This window comes from Saccopteryx leptura, chromosome 5 (genome assembly GCF_036850995.1).
Source record: "Saccopteryx leptura isolate mSacLep1 chromosome 5, mSacLep1_pri_phased_curated, whole genome shotgun sequence".
In the NCBI taxonomy this organism is placed as follows: domain Eukaryota; kingdom Metazoa; phylum Chordata; class Mammalia; order Chiroptera; family Emballonuridae; genus Saccopteryx; species Saccopteryx leptura.
In genome coordinates, this window is record NC_089507.1 from 125,088,875 (window position 1) to 125,111,698 (window position 22,824).

Genomic DNA, 22,824 nt, shown 5'->3' on the forward strand with positions numbered 1-22,824 from the left:
GTGTTTATGTAGTCACCTGTTGGAAGACTTGTAAACTGTTTACGATTTTTCCTCATTGGAAATAAAGTTGCTATAGGAACATTACTGTACTCATCTGTGTACAGACGCGCTTTCTTTTCTTTGGGGTAAATGCCTGGAAATGGAATGGTTAGGTGCGGGGCAGCTGTGTTAGACTTGCTCATGGGGTTACCAGCTGCAAGCCCTTTGCCTGATTGGTATGTGAGTTTGTGGCAGCCCCATGTGCGTATGGCCTGTATAAGGCTATGGGTACTTGTGCTCCAGGAGATGGGGGATTGTAGATGATGGGTTGCCTGGCCACCACTGTGAGGCGCCATTCTTGATGTTTGTGTGTCAGACAAGAGGTTTTCCCCTGCCTGTGTGCTTGTTCACGGTTGTGAGACTTTATTAAATGGAATGGCCCAACCTTTCTGGCTCTGCAGTTTCTCTACCGTCTTCCTGAATCCAATATGAACCTGCCTGGCCTTGGCCACCAGCATTACATTAAGTCATAAGGTAGATATAACTTTTAAGAAATTACAAAAATGTTTTCCAAAATGGCCACTTCCCTTTACATTCTCACCAGCAGTGGTGTAGAGTTCCAGTTCCTCTACATCCTTGTCAACGCTCAAATATCCAGACTTTTTTAAAAATTAAATTTATTGCGATGACATTGGTTAATAGGAACATATAGGTTTTAAGTGTACATTGCTATGATGCATGATCTGTGTATGGCATTGTGAGTCCACCACCCAAAGTCAAGTCTTCTGTCACCATCCAGGCTTTTTAATTGTAGCCATTCTAATAGTGTGTGTTGGTATCTCATTGTCGTTTTATTTTGCATACTCTATGACATGTAATGTTGACATCTTTTTCATATCTTTATCGACAGTGGAGGCAGATATATATATACATATACATATATATAGGTGAGGCATCTTTTCAAATTTTTTGTCCATTTGTTATTGGGCTGTATCTTATTATTGAGTTCTTTATATATTCTAGATACAAATCCTTTATCAAACAAATGCTTTACAAAGATTTTCTCCCTGTCTGTGTCTTGGTTTTTCTATCTCCTAATAGTGTCTTAGGAAGAGCAGAGTTTTTAATTTTGATGAAGTGTTTTGTTTTGTTTTAGCAATTATACTATTTGGTATTTTTGAGAAAGTATTGCCTAACTCAAGCTTTTCTCGTGTTTTATTCTAAGTTGTATAGTGTTTTTGGTTTCACATTTAGATCTATGATCCATTTTGAGTTAATTTTGTATGTGCCAAAATTTTTTGTTTTTATTCTTGTGTTTTTGTTTTTGCATATGGAGATCCAGTTGTTGTAGCACCATTTGTTGAGAAACTACCCTTTCTCCACTGAACTGCCTTTGCATATTTGTCACAAATCAGTTTGCCATCAGTGTGTGGGTCTATTTCTGGATTTTTTATCCCGTTCTATTACTTGGTTTGTCTATCTTCACGTCACTACCGTAATGTTCCGATCTTCACACTTGGAATCAGCCAATGTCAGTGCTGAATTTTTCTGTTATTTCCCAAGGTTGTTTTCGCTATCTTAGCTCTTTTTATTCATCATAATTTCAGATTCCATTCAATTTCTACAATTTCAACTGGGATTGCATTGGCTCTATCCATAAAATTTGGGGAGGATTGGTATCATAGAATACTGAATCTTCTGACCCATGTATAAGATATGCCTCTCAATTTATTTAGGTTTTCTTTAATTTTTCTCAGCATTTTATAGTTTTCAGTGTAAAGATGTTATACATCTTTTGACAGATTTATCCTGAAGTATTTCGTATTTTTTATACTAGTGTATTGTTTTATTAATTTTAATTTCTCATTTATTTCTTGGATATAGATTTGTATGTTGATTCTGTGTTTTCAACTTTCCTGAACTCATTTATTAGTTCTAGTAACATTCTAGTAACATAAATAAAAAAGAGTTTTTATTTTCCTTTCCAATACAGATACTTCCGTTGATTTCTTTTTCTTTCCTTTTTGCACTGGCTCGAATCTGTACAATGTTGAATAGAAGTGGTGAGAATGAGCAGCCTGATCTTAGAAGGAAGGCATTCAGTCTTTCACATTGTCTTATGTTAGCTATAGGTTTTTTGTAAATACTCCATCAGATCAAGGGAATTCCCATCTATTTGTTAGCTGCTGAGAGGTTTTTATCTTGAAGGGATGTTGGATTTTTATTAAATTCTTTTTCTGCACCAATTAAAATAATCATATTTTTTCTTTTTATTTCATTGATTGGTTTTCAAAAGTTAAACCAATTTAGTATTCCTGTCATAAACCCTACTTTATCTGTTTTATTATTCATTTTCCATATCGTTGGATTTTATGGATTAAAATTTTGTTTAGAGTTTTTACATCTGTGATCATGAGGGATGGTGGTCAGCGGTTTCATGTTTTAGTTTTTGGGTTTTTTTCTTCCTTGTAACATCTGTCTGGTTTTGTGTCTGAGTAATAAAGAACTGAGTCGGATCCAGGGAAGGTAAGTAGTATGTCAATGGTCAAACTGCTATTAGTGGAAGAGTTTGTAAAGCCCTCCTAAAGTTTGCAATTTAAAAACCATAAAGGAAAACAGCAGTTTAACCTACCCATCTTCACTCCCAATCACAAAGTAAAGAAATGAATTTAACATGTGACATTATAGAAAAACATGGAGTCTGCTCTAAAACCCAGTTCAGAATGTTTTACACTTGAAAGATGCCTAACCATGATCAAGTATTCAATCCTTTTCAGCTTCAGTTTCCTTATCCCTAAAGTTGGGTTATTACGAGATTAAGAGACAGTATATGATAAAAACAACAACAAAAATAAATCTAGCAAACTCTCTGGTACATGGTTTTAATAAATGTTAGTTATTGTTATGAAGATTTAATTAGGAAGACAGTGATGGGTAAGCAAAATTGATAACCAGGCCATATCTGCATTTCTGTGTATCCTTCACTCGCAGAAAGACATTCTAAATACCTAGGGGAGGGGGCACCTCCCTCCCTACTGCTAATCTCCCTCAAACCTGCTATGATAACTTTATTTTATGATATCACAATTATCTCATATGTATTTATTGGGCAAGGTTTGTCTTTACAAATGGTTTCTTAACTTTTTTATTGAATTTATTACGGTGATACTAGTTAACATAATTTTACAGGTTTCAGATGCCCAATTCTACAACACTGTACACTGTGTCGTGTGTTCACTCCCCCAAGTCAAATCTTTGTCCATCACTGTTTATGCCCCTATATCCTCCCCATCTTCAGCAATCACCAAGCTGTTGTCAGTGTTCATGAGCATTTTTTTTTTTTTTTTGTATCCCTTGCCCAGCTCTCTGCACTTTCCCTACCCCAAGAACTCTTGTGTCATTCTTGCTCGAGCCCTTTCTGGTCTTGAAATGCTCTCTCTGTCCACCACCATTTGTCTAACTTCAATTGAACCATCAGGACCATGCACTAATCTCTAATTAGCTGTATTGTCTTAGCCTGGACAAAATACACCTTTATACTTCACCTTCTACCTAACCCACCGGGTTTAAGAGACAGCAATAGTTGCCTGGCCAATATACATTCTCTTCTCTTTATTTACAATTGGAGAGTTTATTTTATTGAGGGTAGCAATGTGCCTAACTAAAATGTTTCACCCACTGACTAGCTCCCTTGTGGCTAGTGCTGGTCATTTCACAGTCTGGGCAATGATAGAAGCAGATGTCACTGGATGGCTTCCCAAAAAAGTGAAGAGGACCTGATTTGATTAACACCAGCCTTTTGCTCTTCTTTTTCTTTATGCCTGGAAAGTAGTCATGAGCATTAGCAGGCTTCTGATATATGTGATGATGGGACCCACACTCTTAATATTCAAGAAGTAGATGTCAGGGTCCGTGATGACTTTGGAGCACCGTGGAATCCATATAGTGGCCCTGGATCACCTACCTTCACATTTCCCATTCCATGAGAGACAAATCCATACTTTCTTTAAACCACTGTTATTTGGATTTCCTGTTGCACTTCATTTCTGGTGTCCTGAATTTGATTGTGAGAATCTTCTGAAGAGGCAAATTCTGTAACTTTATCTCTTTGTGTACTAACATACTTCTCTGCAGAATATAAGTGCACAAGAAACAATTTTTCATAGCAAAATCCTTTAATACATAATATAGAGTGACCCAGAAAATGGGAAATCAGTTCAAAAGCCCATTTGCTTTCCCTTATCAAACCATTCAGGAAAGTGTGATGTGATGGAATAAGCTTGGCATATTTTCTCCCCACTGAAGAAACCCTATGCCCAAAGTTCAGCATTAACAATCTTTTTTTTTTTTTTTGCCTACTGCAATCTAGAAAAAACCTGTAACACCTGTAAAAGGGAGTTTCAAAGTGTTAAATGCAATGAGTGAAGATTTGAATAAATGGTGTGATAACCTTTGTTTTCAGCTATTCCCCTTACCAGACACAGGTTTGAGGCCTTAGTTTGACCACCTGTTCCTCGGCCTTAGGTTGATTATAAAATGGCATGGGTGCAGAGGAGGGCGGCCTAGAACTAGAACTTAAATGATATTTAAACTCTCTTAATTCTGTAATCATATGACTTTTGATGAAAAAGGAAATTTATACTCTCTTGCTGACCAGAAGGTTGAAATGATGACTATTAAAATAATGTTCAAGTTGATTAATAGATTTAAGTAATATTATTTATAATCCCAATGGTTTATTTTAAAGAAAATGTCAAAGGAACAAATAAAATAAATGTAGAAAAATGTATATTTTATAATGAAGATAATACTGGAGAAGTGGCCTCACCACATATTAAAGTGCCTTATTAAGGAATAGAACTTATCAAAACTGTCTAACCAAAAATTAGGCCAAAGAGATAAAATACAGATTCCCTAAGTTAATCTATTATAAACAAAAAGCTATAAAATTTTTAAACATATGTTTTGGGGTAATGGGGAAAATAACCTTAGAGTCTAATGTTTTGATTAATAACTCACTTCAACCAAAATAATTAATTTTTGAGTTAAATATATATATAGTATCACATATATATATCTACATATAAAATAAAACAATGCTTCACTTATTGGAAGAAAAAGGATTTTGGACAATGGAAGCAATACGAGGAATTACCAATGAGCTGACAATGATAAGGCTGACCAGCTCAGGTACACAAAAATTAAAATACATGCATACCAACAACAAAGCTTTAGAAAAGTTGTTATATATATATATAATATATATTATATATCTATCTCAATCACATTATATATATTATATATACATACATACACACACATCACACACATATATATATGTGTGTATATATATATATGTGTGTGTGTGTATATATATATATATATATATGGAGAGAGAGAGATATTATTATAGGATACTGGCTTACATGATTATGGAGGCTGAGAGCTTTGCAAACTGGATACCCAGAGGAGCCAGTCCTGTGGTTCACTGGCCTGAGAGCCAGACAGCCTTCCATGCTGGGTCTGAAGACCTGAGAACAAGGTATGCTAAGAGCAGGAAAATACCGATGTCCCAGCACATGTTAGGCAGAGAGTGAATTCAACCTTCCCTGCCTTTTTGTTCCATTCAATGGACTGGAGGATGTCCACCCACTTTTAAGAAGGCCACCTGCTTTATTCAGTTCAATTGAAATGCTAATCTCTTCCCAAAACACCCTCAAAGATATAACTAGAAATTATGGTTAACCAGTTATCAGAGCATTCTGTGGCCCAGTCACCTTGACACATAAAATTAAACATCACAGTCCCAAATTGGAAAATGAAAAGGAAAACAGCAAGGGAGTGTTGTAATAATATATAAACATTTATTATTTAAAATATTATGGAAATGAATATTATCGATAAGGGCAGCACTCGGTTCTGAGTAGAAAGCTAGCTAAAGGGTACAAACAGATGGTTTGCATAGGGGAAATACAAATAGTGAAAACACGCTTGGGAAAATGTTCATCTTCCCTAATAATTAAAGAACTGTAAATTAAAATAGCCCAATATATTACTTAAAAACATATTAAATTATTAATACTAGACATTTAAAACTAAAGTTAATAGCACTTCGGGGACTCAAATATACTCGTACATTGCAGAAATAATGGTATAAATTTTCTGGAAAGAAATCTAACAACATGTACCAAGTATCATAGAATACATTTTAGCCTCTGAATTAGCAAATTTGCTTTGGAAAGCAAATCCCAAGGGAAAAGATCATTAAGGGGAAATACCCAATTTTTGAAAAGATTATTATAGCTATGCTTTTCATAATGGTATAAGAATCCAAAATCATTGACAGCCAGGAAATAACTAACTAAATCTTGACATAGTAATACAATAAAACACTATATACCATTAAATCATCAAATATAAAGATTATCTGAAGTTATGGAATGATCTCTGTGATGTAATTTCAAGGGGAAAAAGAACACACAATGGTTGGAACCTAAGAATATTAACATGTGAAAGAATACACTATGAAACATAAAATTTTGGAAGAAAATATTTTTTGGCTAAAAGATACCTTTTTTGTACTTTTCAAATAATTATCTTTAATTTCACAAACACTTCATATTCTTTATAAATAAAATAGAAAATAGAAGTATACACAAAGATATTCTTGAACACTATCTCAAAAATCTTTACTGATAATATTTTGATGTAAATTCATTCAGTTTTTTCATCTATATTGTAGTTCATATGTTTTATTTACTTCCCCTTCTCCTTGACCTATAGTCTTGAATTTTCTGAATGACAAATTCACTCCCCTTCTCAGCTATGTGATTTGGATAGGATGATCTAGAGCAAGGTTTCTCAGACTCAATATTTTGGATACTTTGGGCCAAGTAATTATCTGATGTGTATTAGAGGCAGGGAACTATTGTTTTCTGTGCATTATAGGATGTTTAGCAGCATTCTGGCCTTTACCCACTAGATGCCAGTAGCATCCTCCTCTAGTTGAGACATTGCCAAATACCCCTTGGAGCAAAATCACACTTGGTTGAGAACCACTGACAGGATACAGATAACTGTATCCTAAAACACTTGACTATTGTTCAGTGTGTTTTAACATCTCACATGAGAGGCATCATAGTGTTGGTATGCTTTTACACCTTGATTTTATCATTCATTAGTTTACTTTTTAAAGATTATTGCAGTAAACAGATAGAGGTCTAGTTCATTGATTTTAACTGCTGTATAGAATGCATTGTATCAACAAACCAGAGATGATCCATTATTATACTTAGAGTTGGTAAGATGTTTTCATTCTTCAGTTATTACAAATCATACTGCCATGCTACCAATGAACAACTCTGTACACACCTCTTTGTTCATGCAAGATTTCTTTAGAGTAGACATCTAGAGAATGGCTGATCAAAGAATAATGAGCCTTTGTCTTTCTTAAGACTTCCACTATTCTTCAAATGGTAGAATAAAGTATATGACTGTTTCTCCACATCTTCATCAGTATTTAGTTTCACTAGGAACACTGAACAAGGCTTTCGGAAGAAACAGCATTTGTGCCTTTGTGTGCCTTCAGCACTCAGCACATTCTTCAAAACCATGGTGGCCAATCTCTGAACATATTTGCAGTGGGTGGTGAATCTTCTTCCTCCAGATGGCTTGCCACAACAAGCTAATCCCACTCATGTTATTGGTAATTGAATTCTCTCGTGAGAAGAAAATTGAACGAGATCCATGAACATTTGATGTATGGATATTTCTAAACAGCCTGACATGGAAAAGATTAAAACAGCCTTATATTCCCAATCCCTCAGACTTCCTCATCAGAAGGACCCAGATTTTAATCTGCTCCAGGTGGCTAAACTCAGGAACGCTTATAGCTCTCAGCATCTTCAATTAATGCCAAGTGTAATCATAGCCGGCAGAGTACAGGGTGTGCTGGCATATTTAAGAGATGGGCATAGAACCTTTCAGCCAAGCCCTCAGCATACTATATATTGGATTGCACTTTCCATAATCAAAAGTTACTGTGATTAATGAGCAATAGACACTGAGTAATCCCCTACGCTTAAAAATTAGAACCATGGGGAAAAGAAAGTAAGAGCAAATTATTCTTCACAGTCCTAGGTTTCTCCACCTCAAAAGCTTTGTGCAAAGCCTTTTTTAGGCCCTTTGCTGTGCAGACAGCTGAGACTGATCGAGTTGTGTTATACCTGTGTGTCAGAGTTTGCTGCTCTGCGTCGGTGTGTGTATTTGTTTTAATTTTGCTCATGAGCGGAGAGGCATTTGGACTTGGCCTCATTTAAAAGTGAAACAAAAGCATCAAACCATTGGATTTAGAAAAGAATCATAACTGGACTCCCCTCTGCCTGTTTAATTGGCTTTTGGTTCAGGGCAATCTGAAGCAAGCAGTTTCCAGAGCTCATTACCAGGACAGATCTACACTGCAAGCTGGAACTCCTTTGACACCACCTTCATTTCAGCAAGCCATAAAAGTCCAATTTGTACTCCAGAACTGAAATGAAAGTGCTAACTCTGAAAAAATAAGGAGTTGATGTTTTTTATTTGTTTTGTTGTTTATTTTCATTTGAAGGCTATTGTGAGGTTTTAAAAAGTGAAGCTTTCTAAATTCTACAGGAAAAAAAAAGAAAAACAAAGAAACCAGGGCTACAAAGCAGATGAAGAGGAGACTAGATGTTGTATTTCAAGCCACTTTAGAAATACTCCTAAAGTGATGGAATAAAGAATAACCCCTGGAAACTATCCTAGATTTACATTTTTTATATACATAGTATCTCGATTTTTGTGACTATCAAAAAGTCATGAGAAAATAAGAAAAAGTTTTAATTTGTTTTGACTAGGGTAGAAAAAAAAGAAAAGAAAAAGTAAGTCCTTGAGATTTCTCTCAGTTTTATAAGTTACTAAAGTTTGTATTTAAATTAGATTTGTTAGCCATTATCAAATGATGTATTGACTTCATTACACATTAGTTTAAAAGCCAGAGAAATGGACTCTTAATTCTATGTTATCACACACGGCATAAGTCTCTGCAATCATTGCGTTTCATGATACCCCTCTCCTCTCAGAGTGGGGTGCCTTGTAAATCTCCTGTTCCGCAGTTGATATAGACGAACATAACAAAGCACGTGGAGGTTAAGTTGCTGGTGTTCATGTTACAACAGGAGTGATGGAATTAAATCTGAGACCTTCTTTGTAAGGGAAGAATCTGCCTTCTTACATGAAACATGAGTCTCCTGAGTGTTTGGCAGAGAAGGGCTGTGGGAAGGAGAGGAGGGTTCACGCACGGGTCCCCACTCTCGCGCACTGGACGTGGCCTACCCCTTTGAAGCGCTCAGTGGCTTTTGTCTGTTCTCCAGCAAACACAACAAACGAACGTACTGCGCCGCTCTAAGCGCAGCCCGGGCATAATGAAAGTTTTTTAAAGAACGCAATGCAAAAGGAAACAAGCCGAGCCCTGGCCGGTTGGCTCAGCGGCAGAGCGTCGGCCTAGCGTGCGGAGGACCCGGGTTCGATTCCCGGCCAGGGCACACAGGAGAAGCGCCCATTTGCTTCTCCACCCCTCCGCCGCGCTTTCCTCTCTGTCTCTCTCTTCCCCTTCCGCAGCCAAGGCTCCATTGGAGCAAAGATGGCCCGGGCGCTGGGGATGCGCTGGGGATGGCTCTGTGGCCTCTGCCTCAGGCGCTAGAGTGGCTCTGGTCGCAACATGGCGACGCCCAGGATGGGCAGAGCATCGCCCCCTGGTGGGCAGAGCTTCGCCCCTGGTGGGCGTGCCGGGTGGATCCCGGTCGGGCGCATGCGGGAGTCTGTCGGACTGTCTCTCCCTGTTTCCAGCTTCAGAAAAATGAAAAAAACAAAAAAACAAAAAACAAAAAACAAAAAAAAAAAAAGGAAACAAGCCGAGAGCGAAGCCTGCCCTCCCCAGGATCTGACTTCACTGAGCTCCATTCTTCTTCCCCCGGAAAGACTTCCTTTCCGCCTAACGCGCGTGCCCTCTGCAATTCCCTCTACTGTAAACAGACTCCCACTTTGAGGCTCGGATTACTAATGTCCACAATACCGATGACCTGTTCCTCAGTCCTGCCATCTGTCAACCTGCAGGTCTCTCTCCCACATTCACTGAGGACATTTGCACCTGGCTTATTGTCTTTCTTTCCAACCCAACTGCGGGGAGACCTCAGAGTTCACTGCCGACACCAGAGTGGCGGGTCTGTTTGGCACGCTGTTGGCTTTTTAAGTTGCACTTCTTTGTTTTATTTCTTTTAATGGTTGCGCTAGAGATGACCACATGCAGCCTTAACTTATACAGTGTACTACCCCAATTTCAATATAAAATATTAAACTATATCCATCCACTTACCACCTTGTCATTTTGTGCTATTGTTGCTATACATCTTCAACACATACTACAGGGATGGGGCAAATGTCGGTTTACTGCCGTATGTATGGCAGTTTATTCTTGTATTATTTATTAATTATTGTGTTACTTTCCATACACCAACTGTAAATCTACTTTTGCCCACCCCTGTACACACCTCAAAACACATTGTTTTATTTATTTTTTCTTTAAACAGTCAATTTACCAGTAGGAAAATTTTTCAAAACAAAAAGAAAAGGTGTTTTCTATTTACCATTTCTGGTATTTTTCATTCCTTTCTGTCACTTTGAATTTTCCAACTGATATTATTTCTCTTCAGGGTGAAGAACATTCTTTAATATATATTGTAGGACAGGTGTGCTGCCAACGGTCTCTCAACTTCTGTTTCTGAAAGTATCCTTTTTCATCTTCATTTTTGAAAGATACCTCTACTGGTTATAGAATTCTAGGTGGACAGTCCCTCCACTCCCCCCTCCCCCCAGCACACACACTCACACCAGCACATTAAAAGTGTCATACCATTGACTTCTGGCTTGCCCTGTGTTTTATGAAAGTCAACAACTATTTTTATTCTCTTACAGGTAATGTGACCCTCCTGCCACCCCCAGCCCACCTGCTAATCACAAGTCTTGGTTTTCATCACTGAGACTGTGATGTGCTTAGACTGGTTATTTTTGTTTATTGTATTTGAAATATGTTGAGACTCTTGAGTTTTTGGGTTAAGATTTTTCTGCAAGATTGGAAACATATTAGACATTAAGTTTTCAAATGGTTTTTTTTTTTCTACCTCATTCTTTCATTTTCTTCTTTCTCTGTGACTTTTATTATGTGTATATTAGATTACTGGGTGCAGTCCCACAGGTCACTAAGCCTCTATTAATATTAACTTAAAAATTGCTTTTTTCCCCTTTTTTTCTCTCTGTCCTTCTGTTTCGAAGTTTCTATTATTTTGTCTTCTGGTTCTTGTGCTGTGTGTAATCTAATGTTAAACCAAAACAGTGTAATTTATATTTTAGATGTTTTATGTTTCATCTCTATAGTTTCCAGTTGGTTCCCCTTTTTATACTCTTCCTTTCTAGGCTGAAAATATCTCTTAACTCTTTAAGTTAATTTTTTTAACTGAATCTCAGTTTCCTCAGCCCAGTGAGACCACTGCTGTCTGTTTGGGTTCCACTGTCCTGTGCCATAGCTTAGAAAGTGCCCCCAGAACGATTCCAGGGGTCATGTGTTTTTTTGTTTGTTTTTCCAAAGATCACAACGCTGTGCTCTCTGTTGTCTACTGCCTGAAAACAGTTGCTTTGTATATTTGATCCAGTCTTGTCATTTTTATGTTGGGAGATTAAATCTGATACTTGCTACTTCATCATGACCAGAAACAAAAGTCAGCTCAGAGGTTTTGAGACAGAGAGAGAGAGAGACAAGAGAGAGGGACAGATAGGGACAGGAGGGAGGGAGAGAGATAAGAAGCATCAACTCTTTCTTGTGGCATCTTAGGTGTTCATTGATTACCTTCTCATATGTGCCTTGAAAGGGGGGCTACAGCAGAGCGAGTGACCCTTGCTCAAGCCAGCGCGACCTTGGGCTCAAGCTGGTGAGCTGTGCTCACATCAGAGAGCCCATGCTCAAGCCAGTAAGCTCGAGCTCAGGGTTTTGAACCTGGGTCTTCCGCCTCCCAGTCTGACGCTCTATCCACTGTGCCACCGCCTGGTCAGGCCAGCTCACGGGCTTTTTAGAAATACAAACCTTTATGTTTGAGGGAAGGAATACAATACTTTTATTTGTTCATTTGTTCTCCTAAGGTGGTACTAAAAAAATTCCGCTTTCATTTTTCTCTCCTTTTCTCTTCCCTATATCCAGTTCCTTCTTTATAACATTCTCCTTAATAGGAATGCCCAAGATTTGCTTATATGCAAACTGGAATTTTGGCAACTAAAGAAAATTTTTTTGCAGCAGTGATTTTGCATATATTCGAATTTTACTTCTGGGGAATAAGAGAGGGGTTTATGTATACAAGGCATTTAATAGCTAGGTTTAGAAATCCCGGGTGAATGTAGCTTGCAGAAAACTTGCTTGCCTTACTTCCATTCCAGTTCCATGTTCATGCCCATCTAAATGATCTTATTTCTCACTGTTCAAGAATGATCTCAAACCATGTCTTTTGCTCAGACATGGCCAAGGGACCCCAATTCAAGCTTTCCAAGTTCCCTGAGACTTCCAGTTCATTTTCTAGTCTAGGAAAACAGCTCGATCCCAAGAGAATGGCAGAACATTTATGGTTTATACTCTGGAGATGATCAGAGTTAAAGTGAAACTCCACTTTCAAAGCTATCCATACCAGAAGCAAGTTAGAGGATAGTCAACCCATTATAGGGTCATGAAATAATGTTTTAAAGATGCAATCATCTTAACATTCCTAATAAAGAACTTGAACACATAGTATAATAAAAGTTTATCCTCCCAATGGTATGCAAGGATTGTGTTGAATATTAGAGTAGGAGCATCCTTGAAGTCATCAGATTCAAACTCTTCATCTTCCATTTAGTCAAATGAGCCCAGAGAGGCTGATGTTTCCCCCAGTGTCAGCAGATTGACAGCTGTGTTTTCTGAACTTTAGTGTAGATTCTTTATGCTTCACTATGCAAATGAAAGATTCACTCATTCTGGTTCCTTGGTCTTATTAGAAGTAGATCTATTTTCAGTAAGTGTAGTCACTAAGAGCCTTGTAGGAGGGTATGGTGAAATAGAAATGGCTAAAATGATCATATCTATTTTGTCTTAAATATATTGATGCATTCCAATTTTCTTAATTTTTGGTTTATTGCTCTAAAAGCCCATGTTTTAATTGAACAGATTCATTTTTGTTATAATGAATGCATACCTTTTATATTTTTAAATAAAAGTATATATTTACTGCATATCTTAGCTGAATAAGCAGGTGATTATAGCTTATTTTGATTACATTTATCTCACTTCTCTTTATTTACCCAGATCTGTCTGGGCTTTTGAATGACTGAATTGCAAACTAACAGGCAGAACATCACACATGATTTCTCTGAAAGTCGAGTTCACATAAATCTAGCAATTATCCACATGGGTTGTCATTTATTTTTATATCTTTGTAAATAAATGATGTTCACCCTGAATAAAAAATCACTCATTTCTTGATTACTTATAATTTTATAGAACTTTATATGTTCAAATAATGAATTAAAGAGGCATCATCTGTAACTTCGCAATACTATAGCTGTTATCTCATATAAAGATGTAAGTAAACAAGTATTTAGAAAGTGCTTATAAAAGGTCATAAATACGCAGACAGGATATCATTCCTATCTTCAGGTTTCGCATCAAGGTGAAGAGTCAAGATGTAAATCCTCCTGTATGAAAACTTAATTGTGGACAAGTTGGGAAATTCAGGGGTAGTGTTATAGAAGTGAGAGTGGAGGTAGGCATAGAAATAGAATTTGTGAAGCCAGAAGGAAAGCATTCCAAGCAAGAGCAGCAGAGCAAGCCGAGAGAGCAGGCAAGCATTTCGGGGCCAACTTTTAGGCAAGATGGTACATAAGAACTAATAATATCTAACAGTCCATGAATCCCAGGAACTGAACCGATCCCTGTGTATACTTGATCTTATTTACCTCCCCAATGATGAGGCAGTGTTGTCATCTTATGATTCCTGTCCTTCTTTCATGGATGAATAAATTCAAGTTCACAGAGAGAAAGAAGCGACTTGCCACAGTTGCATGGCCAATAGTGGTGATGGTAGTAATGGTTAGAGCAGTGGTGGTCAACCTGGTCCCTACCGCCCACTAGTGGGCGTTCCAGTTTTCATGGGGGGTGGTAGTGGAGCAACCAAAGTATAAATAAAAAGATAGATTTAACTATAGTAAGTTGTTTTATAAAGATTTATTATGCCAAACTTAGCAAAAATCCAACACAAAGTACTTGGTAAGTAATTATTATTATATGCTTTAACTTGCTGTAACTCTGCTTTATAAATTTTAGAAAGTAAAGTTACTTCCCTACTTTATAAATCACCATTACTGTGGAACTGGTGGACGGTTAGAAAATTTTACTACTAACAGAGATACAAAAGTGGGCGGTAGGTATAAAAAGGTTGACTGCCCCTGGGTTAGAGTTTGATACTCCAAATGTCTGGCTTCATTTCACATGTTCTTAAAGCTATATGTTAATACCACTTCGACAAGGGGATCAGATGCGATGTTTTATCTGTTTTTATTCATTGTGTGAGCCTATGGGACAGATTCCTATTTAAGATTTTGCAAACAGCAGTAACCTTGTCTACTTTCACCCACCTCATAAACCAGGCTGCAAACTTATGTTTATGTAATAAGTAGTAACAAAAATATAATACTACATTTTAGTTTCCATATGGTGTTTTTTAAATTCAGCCTCAACCCAGGTTCTAGCCTTAGGTCTGGCCTCTTACCTATATTATTTTGAGATTACTATTTAGATGTGGACAAATCTTTTTCACTATTATGATAATTATAGCTTCAAATTTAGAATTTCTAACTTCTATTTCATAGAGGAGGTAAGACTTGAAACAGATCTTAAAGAAGTCAAGTTGAAGGAGTGAATGAGCTGGAAGGAAAACCCTCATCAGGCCCCAGGCATTGGACCTGCTGGATGAAAAATGCTTTTATTGGCATACTATTTCTGGTTTATTGTACAAATTCATATCTAGGTTAATATGTGATGATTAGGCGGTCAGATTCCTCACAGCCCAAGTGTACTGTGGCTTTAGCAGAGCCCTATTTTTTTGCACTACTTTGTTCTGATAAAGAATAAAAGCTGAGATGTGCTCACACCTGAATTTCTACCTGTGCTTGCAGGTGTGTCACATGGAATATAAATAAATAAGTCTGAGTCTAATAAGACTCCCAAAGAAAAATGTTGCCAGAGTAATAGTTTTTAAAGGCAATCAATTGGTTAATACTTTAACCCACCAATATTGTGGATATTTTGCTCATGGTACCAACAATTTTCCAGTACTTATTATATACAAGAGTAAGAAACCCTTTTGTGTTAGAGCATCCACCTGGTTTAATAATAACTCAGCAATCTTTTTGAGTGCCACACTGTGCAAAAACAGATATCTATTTTAATAGCTGATATAAAATGCTTACATTCACTCTGGGTTAGTAGGCCATCCCTTAGAAAGTTCTGTAATTTAGTTTTCTAACTAGATTTTAGTCACTGACCAAACTATATAAGTCAAAGTTTTTGGCACACCACATACACACATGCACGTGCATGCACACATGCACACACACCCCATTAATGAAAAGCTTTAGTCATGCTGTATATTAATTAATTTCTCCCTGAGGAACACTCTATCAATCCTAACATATTAGTTCCTGACAAATCAAGGCAATTGAAGGTTCTTTTGGGGCCATGAGGTAATATTTTCCTGGGTTGTAAGGCATGATGCATAAGGAGCCTTCTTTTGCAAGGCTAAGAGATAACACGGCCTACAAACAGTGAACAAGCAGACCATGGCACTTCCATAGTGGTAAGTGATGGATATCTGAAGGTCAGCTATATCAACGTGTTTCTTTTTCTTGTTCACATTCAACTTTTTAGGAGTTACCCATTCTGAGAAGAGTGAAGCAACACTCAAGTTTTTTCCTGAGAACTTCTACTTTACTCCACTTACTGATCATATCAAATGTGTTCCAGAATAAGACTTAAGCCAACCCTGCCTTCCTTTTCTTTAAATTAATTATGTCCTTTTCTCCAAGACAATTTATGGAAATAGGAGCCCCTGAAAGAAGGGAAGACTTGCCTCTCTGATCCCATGACTGGAGGCTTAACATTGGAGCAAGAATGAGTGAGAGACTTAAGAACACTTGACATGAACTCTCTGGAGCTTGGGGCATATAAGCACATAGGAGCTGTTGCCAATTTTTGGTCTTGAGCATTCTGAAGGTCGAAAGACTAGTGGAGTACTCTGTGCCAGAATGTTTTGAACTATAGTAGTCACCTGGGAAGAAGTAGTATTCAGCTCCACCCCAGCCAACTTCTCTGTGCTTCATAAGAGAAAGAAAAAGAACCCTCATCATTCCCATGGTTCCACATGAAGGATGATAGAAACTTGAGAAAGGTTAAGAGCTCTAATGCTTCCCAAGTAGCCACTGAGCCAAATGATGGGGTGCTCCACCCTGAGAAAGGGTCAGGACTGTTGAGTGCTGGAGAGACTAGAGGGAGATTAGATTAGGCTATTGTTCTGAGGGGTCTTCAGTGCCCAAGAGGACTGGGATGAAGCTGAAAACCAACTAGTGAAAGGGCAAAAACTACCCATGTGTTATCTACCATATCAGTCTAGAGACCTGTTATTTTGAGTTTTATAACATATATGAAACTCATCTGTTTACTTAGACTTGGATAGCAATCCAGCTTCCTGTAGTGTGCTGATAGGTATTCAAACATCAGTTCCTGACAAACACTTCATTATCATAACTGCTACTTATCAAGGGCTGAGAACACAGTGCTGCCATGGCACATGCCTCTCCTTCCCCTACCTCCCCACCAACAGCAATTCAGCTCACGAGTGGGGTAAGCAGCTCCTCCATTCCCCAGCCACCACCAACATGCTAGGATGGGAGGGAGAATGAGCAAGCAAACCCTACCCCAGGCCCCAAGCCTTTGTCCCCCGAACCTAGCCTGTCCTAGGAATAGAAGTAGCTTTCAATTTAGCCGACTGTCTTTATAACTGAAAGTAAACAGAAATTGTGGATTCTGCCTCACCTCTCATTAAGAAAAGGAAAATATTCATTTGACAAAGTACCACTGAAAGTTATGGTTGAAGGGGAAAAATATCTTTTTTTTTTTAATTTTTTTTTTTAGATTTTATTTATTCATTTTTACTGGAGAAAGAGAGAGAGAGAGAGAGAGAGAGAGAGAGAGAAGAGGGGAGGAGCAGGAAGCATCAACTCCCATATGTGCCTTGACCAGGCAAGCCCAGGGTTTCGAACCGGCAACCTCAGCATTCCAGGTCGACACTTTATCCACTGCACCACCACAGGTCAGGCCGGAAAACATCTTTATATCTGCAAAAAATTGGAATTCATGGACTCTCTGGGAATGATGTCAGAGTAATGGTAGGGTACAGAGAGGGAAACTTAAAGGGACTGGGTCTCCTTCTGCCAGGAGGAGTGGTGAGACAGAAGGGCACAAGGGGAGATAAACCAAAGTGGCCAAAATGTGGGGTCATGGCCAGTGTTCTCACAGTCTGCCTGCAGCTCACACTCAGCAGAGACAGAGAGAGCTAAAGTGCTGCCCTCAGTCCCCTAAATCCTGCCTCCCTCACCTCATAGTACCAAGAGTGGGAGAGACAAATGCCACAGCTAGCTCTCCAGAGCCACTTTCTCCCCTGAAAAACAGAAGTGCTCCACATCCGGTCCCAAGGTCTGTTGAAATGTGGGAAGGAGTGCCTAGAAGTCTGAGATCACCATTGCTAGAGCCATAAAGCCCTCACAACACACCCTACCTATATTGGTAGGTGACTGCAGCCCCACCTACATCATTGTTATAGCAACATCTCAGCAGACACCCTAGGAACTTCACATAGCTAAAAGTTGTAATACAGCAACACCTAATGGAAAGGACCTCTCAAAACTGAAATTTATTTTTCCTTTTATTTTTTTGCTCCTTTTTTTCTTCTTTTCCTATTTCTTTTTTATTTTTGAATTTCATCTTTTTGAATTTTTATATTTTTATTTTTATTTTGTGGTGGGTGTTGTTTCTTTCTCTGCTTTTGATCTTCTTTCCTGTGGTGTTTCTTCTTTACTTGTCATAATTTTTTAAATTTCTATATCTTATATTGTATATTTTTTTTACATTTAAAATTTTTTTAGTTGTTTTTTGTTGGGTTCTTAAAAATACAACTCTCAAATGTCATTAGGGAAGAAGAAATTGAATACTATGTCTACACCAGACAGAGACGTATTTCAGAAATGAAATGGAAAATCTTCAGAAAAGAAAATCTCAATCACATGGAAACTTTGTAGTTAAATGATAGAGAATTCAAAATTGAAGTTCTGAAAATACTCAGTGAGATGTGAGAAGATATCAATAGGCAACTTAATGAGCTTAGAAAGCAAATTAATGAACAAAACAAATACCTCACCAAAGAGATTAAAACTTTAAAACAGAGATGAAGAAATCAATGCATGAATTGAAGACTGAGGTAGCAAGTTTAGCTAATAGAACAAGCAGATAGAGGAAAGAATCAGTGACATCAAAGACAGGCAACTAGAGATGCTACAAAGAGAAGAAGAGAGAGAGAGCTCTACAAGAATTGTCTGACTCCATCAGAAAGAGCAGTATAAGAATAATGGGTATAACAGAAGAAGAAAAGAGGGAAAAGAGAATGGAGAGCCTATTCAAACAAATAATTGATGAGAATTTCCCAAACTTATGGAGTTAGAACCTCAAATACAAGAAGCAAACAGAACACCAAGTTACCACAACCCAAACAAACATACTCCAAGGCACATTGTAATAAAATTGTCAAAAATCAATGACAAAGAAAAAATCCTCAAGGCAGCTAAGGAAAAGAATACCATAATCGATCAAGGAAACCCCATTACCCCATTAGGTCATCATCAGACTTCTCAGCAGAAACTCTACAAGCCAGAAGAGAGTGGACCCAAACATTCAAAGCACTGGAAGAGAGGAATTACCAACCAAGAATACTATATCCATCAAAGTTATCCTTAAAATATGAAGGAGAAATAAAAACTTTTACAGACATACAGAAGCTGAGGGAATTTATCACCAGAAAACCCCACTGCAGGAAATATTCAAGGGGGTTATTTGAACAGACACAAAGAACAAAACAAATCAAAGCTACAAGTAAAAGCTCCAACAAGGTTACAATAAAAACAAGGATATGCCTGACCTGTGGTGGCGCAGTGGATAAAGTGTTGATCTGGAAATGCTGAGGTCACTGGTTCGAAGCCCTGGGCTTGCCTGGTCAAGGCACATATGGGAGCTGATGCTTCCAGCTCCTCCCCCATCTCTCTCTCCTCTCTCTCTCTCTCTTTCATCTCTAAAATGAATAAATAAAATTAAATTAAAAAAAACAAGGATAATCTGTGACAACAATAAGATAAAAGGGGAGAGAATAAAGATCTGTAATAACAAAGAAAGATGGAATATAGAAGCACTCATATGACAAAGGACTCTTGTACTTATGAATTTTTTCTTAACTTAAGGGTAACCACCCATGAAAACGTCACTACTGAAACACACAACTTAAAAAAGAAGAAACAGAGGAAAGACGTATGGAATACCACATAAAACAACAACAAAAAAAAACTGACAGAAAGAAAAAAGATAAGAACCAAATAAGACACAGAGCTATCAGAAAACAAAACATAAAATGGCTATAGGAAATTCGCAAGTGTCAGTAATTACCCTAAATGTAAATAGACTAAATTCACCAATAAAGAGGCACAGAGTAGCAGATTGGATTGAAAAGCAAAACCCAACCATATGCTGCCTTCAAGAGACACATCTAAGCTGCAAGGACAAAAGTAGATTCAAAGTGAAAGGTTGGAAAACAATTCTCCAAGCAAATTGTATCCAAAGAAAAGCAGGTGTAGCCATACTAATATCTGGCAACAAAGGTAACCAGAGACAAAGATGGACATTTCATAATGATAAAGGGGACATTTTATCAAGTATATATGCACTGAACCAGGGAGCACATTTACTAACGGGTCTAAAAATAGAAGCAGACAAAAACACAAGCATACTTGGAAACTTCAACACACCATTGATGGCTTTAGATAGATTATCAAAACAGAAAATCAATAAAGAAATATCAGCCTTAAACGACACTCTGGACCAAATGGATATAATAGACATTTGTAGGACATTTCATCCCCAAATGTCAAATTATACATTCTTCGCCAGTATGCATGGAACATTCTCAAGAATAGACTATATGTTGGGCCACAAAACTTCAGGAAGATTGAAATTATACCAGACATATTTTCCAATCACAACACTTCGAAATTAGAATTCAACTATAAAAAAGGAAGTAAAGAAACACACGAAAATGTGGATTAAACAACATACTTCTACAAAATGACTGAGTCAAAGAAGAAATAAAAGCAGAGATAAAAAAATATACAGGCAAATGAAAATGACAACATGACATATCAAAATTTCTAGGATGCAACAAAAGCAGTAATAAGAGGGAAGTTTATATCATTACAGTTTATATCAAGAAACAAGAGAGATCCCAAGTAAACAACCTAACATCACACCTTAAGGAACTGGAAAAAGAAGAACCTAGGCAACCCAAAGTCAGTAGGAGAAAGGAAGTAGTAAAAATTAGAGCACAACTAAATAAAATAGAGAACATAAAAACTATGGAAAAAATTAATATAACAAAGAACTGGTTCTTTGAAAAGATTAATAAATTCGCCAAACCACTGGTTAGACTCACTAAGGAAAAAAGAGGGAGGACTCATGAACAAAATCCAAAATGAAAGAGGAGAAATTAACACAGACATCATAGACATACAAAAAATCATAGTAGAATATTATGAAAGATTATATACGACCAAATTTAACAATGGAGGAAATAGATAAATTTCTAGAACTATACAATCTTCCTAGACTGAGTCACAAAGAAGTGGAAAATCTAAATAGACATATAAGCAGGGAGGAAATAGAATAAACTATCAAAAACCTCCCCAAATCCAAAAGTGCAAGACCAGATGGTTACACTAGTGAATTCTACCAAACATTCAAAGAAGATTTGGTACCTATCCTTTTCAAAGTCTTCCAAAAAATAGAAGAAGCAATACTCCACAACAAATATTATTAGGCCAACATAACCCTCATACCAAAACCTGGCAAGGACAACACAAAAAAAGGAAACTACAGATCAATATCTCTAATGAATACAGATGCTAAAATACTAAACCAAATACTAACAAACTGAATCCAACAACACACTTAAAAAAATAATACATCACGATCAAGTGGGATTCATTCCAGGAGCACAAGGATGGTTCAACATATGGAAATCGATCAATGTAATATACCACATCAACAAAACAAAAACAAAAATCATATGATTCTATCAATAGATGCAAAAAGGCATTCAATAAGATACAACATTCATTTATGTTTAAAGCACTCAATAAAATCAGCACAGAAGGAAAGTACCTCAACATAATAAAGGCCATATATGACAAACTATCAGCTAATATCATATTAAATGGTAGAAAAATGAGGGCTTTTTCTCTAAAATCAGGAACAAAACAAGGCTGCCCATACTCCCCACTCCTATTCAACATAGTTCTGGAAGTTTTAGCCAAAGCGATCAGGCAAGAGAAAGAAATAAAAGGCATTCATATGGGGAAATTAGAAGTAAAGGTATCACTTTTTACAGATGACATGATCTTGTATATAGAAAACCCCAAAGACTCTACCAAAAAACTATTAGAAACAATAAACCAACTCAATAAAGTTACAGAATACAAAATCAATATACAAAAGTCTATTGCTTTTGTATATGCCAGCAGTGAAACTTTGGAAAATGAATTCAAAAAACAATTCCTTTTACAATTGCAATAACAAAAAAAATTAAGTATCTAGGAATAAATTTAACAAAGGATGTGAAGGACCTATATACTGAAAACTACAAAACATTATTGAAAGAAATAGAAAAAGACACAATGAAATGAAAAAATATTCCATGTTCATGGATTGGAAGAATCAACGTAGTTAAAATGGCCATTTTACCCAAAACAATATACAAATTTAATGCAATCCCCATCAAAATCCCAGTGTCATTTTTTAAAGAAATAGAACAAAAAATTATTGGTTTTGTATGGAACCATAAAGAAACCCACATAGCCATAGCAATCCTTTGGCAAAAGAATGAAACTGAAGGTATCACACTACCTAACTTCCAATTATATTATAGAGCTACGATAATCAAAACAGCATGATATTGGCAAAAAACCCAGACATATAGACCAATGGAACAGAATCAAGAGCCCAGAAAGAAAACCACATAGATATGGACCAGGGGTTGGGAACCTATGGCTTGTGAGCCAGATGTGCTCTTTTGATGGCTGCATCTGGCTCGCAGACAAATCTTTAATAAAAAAAATGCTAACATTAAAAATATAAAACATTTTCATGTATTACAATCCATTCATTTCCTACCGCTCCCATTCATGGTTGTGGGTAGCTGGAGCCAATCACAGCTATCCTCCGGGACAACACCAAATTTTTATTGGATAATGTATAACGTACACGGGTCATTGTATGGTTCTCACGGAATTACATTTTAAAATATGTGGCATTCATGGCTCTCTCAGCCAAAAAGTTTCCCGACACCTGAAAGGACCAATCACTTTCAACAAAGAAGCCAAAAACATATA